Raw genomic sequence first — 10338 nt, forward strand, 5'->3', positions numbered from 1 at the left:
GCACACACACACTCACATGCACTCTCTCTTACACACATGCACACACTCTCTCAAACATACACTATGGCCCCTATTTATCATGGTCTGGCGGACCTGATCCGGCACTGCGGATCAGGTCCGCCAGACCTCGCTGAATACGGCGAGCAATACGCTCGCCGTATTCAGCATTGCACCAGCAGCTCACAAGAGCTGCTGGTGCAACACCGCCCCCTGCTGACTCGCGGCCAATCGGCCGCTAGCAGGGGGTGTCAATCAACCCGATCGTACTCTATCAGGTTGATTTCCGGCGATGTGTGTCCGCCTGCTCAGAGCAGGCGGACAGGTTATGGAGCAGCGGCCTTTGTGACCGCTGCTTCATAACTGCTGTTTCTGGCGAGCCTGCAGGCTCGCCAGAAACACGGGGCATCAAGCTCCAATCGGAGCTTGACAAATATGCCCCTATCTCTCTCTAATATACATACACATTCTCTCACACACAAACTTGCATACACACTCTCACACACACATACTGTACATTCTCTCTCACACACACAGACAACTATTAAAGCAGTTTGTGGATCTCCACATTGAGGTATGGATATAAAAAATTAAGACCCATCATCTGATTTTGGTTAAAAGCTACATTTTCCCCCAGCCTCATGCACATGAGTAAGCATAATATATGACAGAGATACACTAGCGTAAGCATAAAAACCGGCATCACTTTGTGGTATATGTTAACATATAGAAGCAAAACTCCTGAGTGTGCCTAATGGTGTAACTAAAAGATAAGCATGACATATGATAGCTTAAACTCCTTGGTGTAACTTATGGCACCACAACCTGGCTTGCAGTCTTTGAGCAAGGATGTCTTAGAGCAGTGCAACTCACCAGTTAAAGTGCGCACGAAAGCTACTCTCTGTGACAAACATCTCGCATATCAGCTGTATATATGCAGCACATAGGAACAGGTTGACTTGGTAAAAATACCAACCACCTTTGCTTCCTTAACACCTCAAATCTTTTTGTTTTATTACTGTTAATTAAGACTTATTACTGTTATTCATTAATTTTTCTAGCATTTTAAGGTGTATTTAAATGCACAATAGCAAGCGACAAAAGCTAATACCAGGTCTGCAAAAGCTTTAAATAAAAAAAGTGGTATTTTAGATTGTTCTCAAGCTCAAAACTAAACTGGCATCTTGTAATATGAGTACAATTACTGCCGTTAACCCATTCCATTGAAACTATAGAGCACCCTGTATAGGTAGCGCACATGTAAACAGTGTTTTTGTTAACGCACCATATGTTATCAATTGCACTATGTAATCTGATGCAATATTTTTGTAAGCTAATGTCATTTTACCTGTTTTTGCTGTAATTTAACTCGAATAAACTGTATTTTTTACACTTCCAAATAAAGGCCAGAATGGATCTAACAATATCCAGAACCTTAGCCCTTCAATATTCTACACAGTGATTGCTTTACCAGTACAGTAGCTAACTGGCCACAAGAAAGATGGTAAGATAAACATTAGAATACTTAAAAACACGATCGGGTTAATTGACACCCCCCACTAGCGTCCGATTGGCCGCGAATCTGCAGGAGGCGGCATTGCACCAGCAGTTAACAAGAACTGCTGGTGCAATGATAAATGTGGGCATTTATCAATGTGTAGCGATGTGCAGCGGACATGATACGCTACTTCATATCATGTCCGCTCGCACATTGATAAATATGCCCCTTAGTCTAAAAGTGAAATGTCACTGCTATAAGAAGTATGAGATGGATATTTTTCAATATAAAATATTTGATATGTGGGGTATATACACTCGAAATGCCTAAAAAATTCAATCAATATTGCACAAAAACAAAGATAATAATTTCCAGTTCTGTGTTATAGACAATTCATCATCCTATAATTAAAAAAGACTAGAAATTTCATACACGTTTGTCTATTATGTATAAAGACGTGTACACAGATTTCACAAACAGAAGTATTTTTGTTTGCACTTTTACAAATATAGACAAATGGAATCCACAGCACCAATTAGGTAAAAGAAAATACCTTTATTTTCAGATTACATGCTAAAATAAAGGTATTTTCTTTTACCTAATTGGTGCTGTGGATTCCATTTGTCTATGTTGTTGTAAGGGTGGCAGTAACCCTTTCTCCACGGGCATCATACAGAACTAAAACCTGCTTTAAGGAACCAACAGGTGCTGTACTCATTTACTACATTTACAAATATGAAACTTTAAAAAGTGATCTCTTATTTTCTACTATTTTTTTTATCATGCATGCCATACACTGTTGATTTGGGGTATGGCAATATGCAGAAAATTTAACTCCTGTGAGTGTTTCTGTGGGTGTCTATGTTTATGTCTTTGTGCTTTTGTTGGTGTCTCTATGAGGGTGTATGTATTTTTTTCTGTGGGTCTCTCTGTGAGGGTGTGTGTGTATGTCTTTGTGTGTTTTTTGTGGATGTCTCAGTGAGGGTGTATGTGTATGTATGTCTTTGTGTGTTTTCTGTGGGTGTTTCCTTGGGTGTATGTGCAAGTTTGTGTTTCAGTTTGTGTGTGTGTGTCCATTGTCTGTTCCTTTTTAGAACATTTTGACTTTACTACTGATTATTCCAATCTTTTTATAGACTTTGAGACTAATTAGACCTTTCCGGAAGTCACCAATCCACCACTTAACCTTTAAACTATTTTTTAGGCAGTTCAGGGGCATTCCTTTCAGCTACTGCATGTCATCATATAGTTTGCATCTTCCTGAAAAAAAGATAATCTGAACTCTATATTTTGTCTTGTAAATCTCCTTTTTTGACAAAACTACCTGATTACTTGTCAGGTCAATGTAAACAAGTGCTGAGTGTCTGTGTGGGTGTCTGTGTCTGAGTGTGTTTGTGTGTTTCTTTGCGTGTCTGCTAGAGTGACTATATGTGAATCTTTATGTGTGAGTGTGTGTTTCAGTGTATGAGTGTGTCTGTGTGTTTGTGTGCTACTACCTTTACAACATTTCCAAGTTTGACTACACTTAAGAATAAAGTGCATATACATTTTAATCACTTGGTCAAAAATTGCACATGTCAAAGGGGGGGGGGGGGGAGCCCTGATCAATGGTTAAGTAAGGGGCCCCAAAATTTCTAGTGGTGGCCCTGAACATTATTATTCACAGTTCCTCTCCGTGTCTGGTGATTACCGGTAAAAGCCTAGTTTAATGTAGAGACCTTTCAGCTGTATCTCCTGTTATATGTTAGGCAAGTCCTTGAGCCCGGATAACCATAACTCCTACGTCTCCGATCTTTTGGGTTTGGTGGGTGTAGTGAAGCAGACTAACCTGCACGTCACATGTCATGAACTTTGAACTATAGGAAGTTTGTGCCATTCTGAGCATGCTAAGGCAGCCCACCGTTTCATAGGATTTACCATCACTTTAACAATATTTTCTTTTTAACACAGGTTACAAAAATTGTTACTTTACAATTGATACTGTTGCATTTAAATTGAAACTGTTGCTTTTAACTGGGTACACATCTTTATACATAATAGACAAACGTGTATGAAATTTCTGCTCTTTTTTAACTATAGGATGAAGAATTGTCTATAACACAGAACTAGTAATAAATTATCTTGGTTTTTGTGCAATATTGATTGTATTTTTTATGAATTTCAAGTGTATATTCCCCATATATCAAATATTTTATCTGGAAAAATATCCATCTCATATTTCTTATAGCAGTAACATTTCACTTTTAGAATAAGAACCTTAGAGGTTCTTTAGGCACATCCAAAGATATCTTTTTGGTAGTTGTTTTACTCCCCTTGGCGCAACATGTTTTACAACTAGTTGTCTAAGGTCCTAATGGTGTGGAGTGATTAACTGACAGTGCCCTAGCATAGGGCTTTCACGGCCCAGACAGCGGACAGATATGAGGTAAGTGACAGCCACTAAAAAGAGGGCGATGTCCCCAGGTGGGAACCTGGGGGTGTCTTGCTTTGGTAGGCAACAGACCAAATACCTCATACTTGTTGTCCAAGCTTGAGGATATTGTAGCCGGGCTCCGCTCTATCAGAAAGTTTGGGCTATGACCCTCTCTGGGTTGATTTAGTATCTGATTGTCCCCCCTTATGAGTAGTTAAGCTAGTCTTAGGATAAAATGTTTGTCTTTATTTTCTAACGCTTGTTACAATAAAATGTTACCCCCCCTTCCTTTGAGGGTTCTTAACCCAACCTTGTGTGTATTGTCTTTAATTTAATTAAGGGGACAGTTTACACCAGAATTGTTATTGTTTAAAAAGATGGATAATCCCTTTATTACCCATTCCCCAGTTTTGCATAACCAACACAGTTATATTAATATATGTTTTACCTCTGTCATTACCTTGTATCTAAGCATCTGCAGACTGCCCCCTTATCTCAGTGCTTTTGACAAGCATGCAGTTTAGCCAATCAGTGCAGACTCCATAATAACTACATGGGAGTGAGCATATTGTTATCTATATGACACACATGAACTAGTACTGTCTAACTGTGAAAAACTTTCAAAATGCTCTGAGCTAAGAGGCATTTTTCAGTAAAAGGCTAGGAAGGAGCGCTGAAAAAACCCCAATAGGGGTTTTCTAGCTAAAGGTGGAGTCGACAGGAAAACCAATATGTCAGATTAAAATGAGTCGAAAAATATAAAATTAAAAATATATTTATTCAAAATCCTAAACATAAAATATATGTACATATATCCTAATGAATATAAAACTTCTAAAATTTGCACATAATAAAACGATGTATAAAAACTATAACTGGGGTTCCTCTTAGGTTCCTCAGTATTCTGAAAAAAAGAATGAATTCAAATTATATGATATATTTATGTCCAAATAAGTCCAAATGTATATAAGTACAAATTGATGTCCAAATACGTCCAAATTTATCCAGTGAAAAAACCCAAAGTTTTGTGATTAATCCATTAAAAATAGTGAAAAAAGTGCTACAAAAAGATATATATATATATATATATATATATATATATATATCAAAAATGAAAAAAGGCGAATAAAAAACAGTCGGCTAGATTTAGAGTTCTGCGGCCAAAGGGGTGCGTTAGCTACGCGTGCTTTTTTCCCCCCGCACCTTTTAAATACTGCTGGTATTTAGAGTTCACAGAATGGCTGCGTTTTCAGTGCATTAGGCTCCAAAAAGGGAGCGTAGAGCATAATTTAACGCCACTGCAACTCTCAATACCAGCGGTGCTTACGGACGCGGCCAGCTTCAAAAACGTGCTCGTGCACGATTCCCCCATAGAAAACAATGGGGCAGTTTGAGCTGAAAAAAAACCTAACACCTGCAAAAAAGCAGCGTTCAGCTCCTAACGCAGCCCCATAGTTTTCTATGGGGAAACACTTCCTACGTCTGCACCTAACACTCTAACATGTACCCCGAGTCTAAACACCCCTAACCTTACACTTATTAACCCCTAATCTGCTGCCCCCGCTATCGCTGACCCCTGCATATTATTATTAACCCCTAATCTGCCGCTCCGTATACCGCCGCAACATACATTATAGTTATGTACCCCTAATCTGCTGCCCCTAACACCGCCGACCCCTATATTATATTTATTAACCCCTAATATGCCCCCACAACGTCGCCGCCAGCTACCTAAAATAATTAACCCCTAATCTGCCGATCGGAGCTCACCGCTACTATAATAAATGTATTAACCCCTAAAGCTAAGTCTAACCCTAACACTAACACCCCCCTAAGTTAAATATAATTTTTATCTAACGAAATAAATTCACTCTTATTAAATAAATTATTCCTATTTAAAGCTAAATACTTACCTGTAAAATAAACCCTAATATAGCTACAATATAAATTATAATTATATTATAGCTATTTTAGGTTTAATATTTATTTTACAGGCAACTTTGTAATTATTTTAACCAGGTACAATAGCTATTAAATAGTTAATAACTATTTAATAGTTACCTAGTTAAAATAATTTCAAAATTACCTGTAAAATAAATCCTAACCTAAGTTACAATTAAACCTAACACTACACTATCAATAAATTAATTAAATAAAATACCTGCAAATAACTACAATTAAATAAACTAACTAAAGTACAAAAAATAAAAAAGAACTAAGTTACAAAAAATAAAAAAATATTTACAAACATTAGAAAAATATTACAACAATTTTAAACTAATTACACCTACTCTAAGCCCCCTAATAAAATAACAAAGACCCCCAAAATAAAAAAATGCCCTACCCTATTCTAAATTAAAAAAGTTCAAAGCTCTTTTACCTTACCAGCCCTGAAAAGGGCCATTTGCGGGGCATGCCCCAAAGAATTCAGCTCTTTTGCCTGTAAAAAAAAACATACAATACCCCCCCAACATTACAACCCACCACCCACATACCCCTAATCTAACCCATACCCCCCTTAAATAAACCTAACACTAAGCCCCTGAAGATCTTCCTACCTTATCTTCACCATGCCAGGTTCACCGATCCGTCCTCGGAAGTCTTGATCCAAGACTCGGAAGTGTTGATCCAAGCCCAAGCGGGGGCTGAAGAGTGACGTCCATCCTCCGGCTGAAGTCTTGATCCAAGCGGGCAGAAGAGGACATCCGGACCGGCAAACATCTTCTTCCAAGCCGCATCTTCTATGTTCTTCAATCCAATGACGACCGGCTGATCTTCAAGACCTCCAGCGCGGATCCATCCATCTTCACCGACGACTTCCCGACGAATGACGGTTCCTTTAAGGGACGTCATCCAAGATGGCGTCCCTCAAATTCCGATTGGCTGATAGGATTCTATCAGCCAATCGGAATTAAGGTAGGAAAATTCTGATTGGCTGATGGAATCAGCCAATCAGAATCAAGTTCAATCCGATTGGCTGATCCAATCAGCCAATCAGATTGAGCTCGCATTCTATTGGCTGATCGGAACAGCCAATAGTGTGCAAGCTCAATCTGATTGGCTGATTGGATCAGCCAATCGGATTGAACTTGATTCTGATATTTGTAGGAGCCTCTAACGCTGGTTTTGACGGCTACCGCCCAACTCTAAATCTAACCGAGTGTTAACAAAAAATGCGTTCAGCCAAAATTGTTGTGCTTGTAACAAATGGTGTACACCTAAAAATGTGAACGTTATCTCACAAAAAATATATCGAACAGACTGTTCTCCATTCTCCAATCCTAAACTGTGCAAAAATGCTTTATATCCTAAAGTGAAGGTTTCCTTAAATGTGATGTTAAAAGATAAACAAACATAGTGCAATAATGCTACTACAGTTGTGCAAAAATAGGTATTGAACTCACCAAAAATAGAACCTGAGCCGTTATATCGGCTCAGGTTCTATTTTTGGTGAGTTCAATACCTATTTTTGCACAACTGTAGTAGCATTATTGCACTATATTTGTCTATTTTTTTGTATAGGATACTGAAGATATTTTATACTATGGGAATGCCTCACTTGGAAAAGAAACATCTACAGAGGAAGTTCTTATAAAACATCACATTAAAGGAAACACTTATAAAACATCACATTTAAGGAAACCTTCACTTTAGGATATAAAGCATTTTTGCACAACATTTTTGCACAGTTTAGGATTGGAGAACAGTCTGTTCGATATATTTAGGTGTACATTTTTAGGTGTACACCATTTGTTACAAGCACAACATTTTTGGCTGAACGCATTTTTTGTTAACACTCGGCTAGATTTAGAGTTCTGCGGCCAAAGGGGTGCGTTAGCTACGCTGGCTTTTTTTCTCCTGCACCTTTTAAATACCGCTGGTATTTAGAGTTCACAGAAGGGCTGCGTTAGGCTCCAAAAAGGGAGCGTAGAGCATATTTACCGCCACTGCAACTCTAAATTCCAGCGGTGCTTACGGACGCGGCCAGCTTCAAAAACGTGCTCGTGCACGATTTCCCCATAGGAAACAATGGGGGTGTTTGAGCTGAAAAAAAACCTAACACCTGCAAAAAAGCAGCGTTCAGCTCCTAACGCAGCTACATTGTTTCCTATGGGGAAACACTTCCTAAGTCTGCACCTAACACCCTAACATGAACCCCGAGTCTAAACACCCCTAACCTTACATTTATTAACCCCTAATCTGCTGCCCCCGCTATCACTGATCCCTGCATATTATTATTAACCCCTAATCTGCCGCTCCGTACACCGCCGTAACCTACGTTATCCCTATGTACCCCTAATCTGCTGCCCCTAACACCGCCGACCCCTATATTATATTTATTAACCCCTAATATGCCGCCCCCAACGTCGCCGCTACCTACCTACACTTATTAACCCCTAATCTGCCGACCGGACCGCACCGCTACTATAATAAATGTATTAACCCCTAATCCGCCTCACTCCCGCCTCAATAACCCTATAATAAATAGTATTAACCCCTAATCTGCTCTCCCTAACAATCGCCGACACCTAACTTCAAGTATTAACCCCTAATCTGCCGACCGGAGCTCACCGCTACTCTAATAATTTTTTTAACCCCTAAAGCTAATTCTAACCCTAACTCTAACACCCCCCTAAATTAAATATAATTTTATTCTAACAAAATAAATTAACTCTTATTAAATAAATTATTCCTATTTAAATCTAAATACTTACCTGTAAAATAAACCCTAATATAGCTACAATATAAATAATAATTATATTGTAGCTATTTTAGGATTAATATTTATTTTACAGGCAACTTTGTATTTATTTTAACCAGGTACAATAGCTATTAAATAGTTAATAACTATTTAATAGTTACCTAGTTAAAATAATTACAAAATTACCTGTAAAATAAATCCTAACCTAAGTTACAATTAAACCTAACACTACACTATCAATAAATAAATTAAATAAACTACCTACAATTATCTACAATTAAACCTAACACTACACTATCAATAAATTAATTAAATACAACACCTGCAAATAAATACAATTAAATAAACTAACTAAAGTACAAAAAATAAAAAAGAACTAAGTTACAAAAAATAAAAAAATATTTACAAACATTAGAAAAATATTACAACAATTTTAAACTAATTACACCTACTCTAAGCCCCCTAATAAAATAACAAAGCCCCCCAAAATAAAAAAATGCCCTACCCTATTCTAAAATTAAAATAGAAAAGCTCTTTTACCTTACCAGCCCTGAAAAGGGCCCTTTGCGGGGCATGCCCCAAAGAATTCAGCTCTTTTGCCTGTAAAAAAAAAACATACAATACCCCCCCAACATTACAACCCACCACCCACATACCCCTAATCTAACCCAAGGGGCAGATTTGCGCACCATATACCCACCCCCTTTTCATAGTACCTAATCTAACCCAAACCCCCCTTAAATAAACCTAACACTAAGCCCCTGAAGATCTCCCTACCTTGTCTTCACCACACCGGGTCCCGATCTGTCCAGAAGAGCCTCCGAAATCTTCATCCAAGCCCAAGCGGGGGCTGAAGAGTGACGTCCATCCTCCGGCTGAAGTCTGGATGCAAGCGGCATCTGAAGAAATCCATCATCGGGCTGAAGTCTTGATCCAAGCGGGCGCTGAAGAAGTCCATCATCGGGATGAAGTCTTCTATGAAGCGGCATCTTCAATCTTCTTTCTTCCGGATCCATCCTCTTCTATCGACGCCTACTCGCCGAATGACGGTTCCTTTAAATGACGTCATCCAAGATGGGGTCCGTCGAATTCCCATATGGCTGATAGGATTCTATCAGCCAATAGGAATTAAGGTAGGAAAATTCTGATTGGCTAATGGAATCAGCCAATCAGATTCAAGTTCAATCTGATTGGCTGATCCGATCAGCCAATCAGATTGAGCTCGCATTCTATTGGCTGTTCCGATCAGCCAATAGAATGCGAGTTCAATCTGATTGGCTGATCGGATCAGCCAATCGGATTGAACTTGAATCTGATTGGCTGATTCCATCAGCCAATCAGAATTTTCCTACCTTAATTCCGATTGGCTGATAGAATCCTATCAGCCAATCGGAATTCGACGGACGCCATCTTGGATGACGTCATTTAAAGGAACCGTCATTCGGTGAGTAGGCGTCGGTAGAAGAGGATGGATCCGCGTCGGCTGGAAGATGATGGCTCCGGAAGAAAGAAGATTGAAGATGCCGCTTCATAGAAGACTTCATCCCGATGATGGACTTCTTCAGCGCCCGCTTGGATCAAGACTTCAGCCCGATGATGGATTTCTTCAGATGCTGCTTGGATCCAGACTTCAGCCGGAGGATGGACGTCACTCTTCAGCCCCTGCTTGGGCTTGGATGAAGATTTCGGAGGCTCTTCTGGACAGATCGGGACCCGGTGTGGTGAAGA

This window comes from Bombina bombina, chromosome 2 (assembly GCF_027579735.1).
Source record: "Bombina bombina isolate aBomBom1 chromosome 2, aBomBom1.pri, whole genome shotgun sequence".
NCBI classification, from domain to species: Eukaryota; Metazoa; Chordata; class Amphibia; order Anura; family Bombinatoridae; genus Bombina; species Bombina bombina.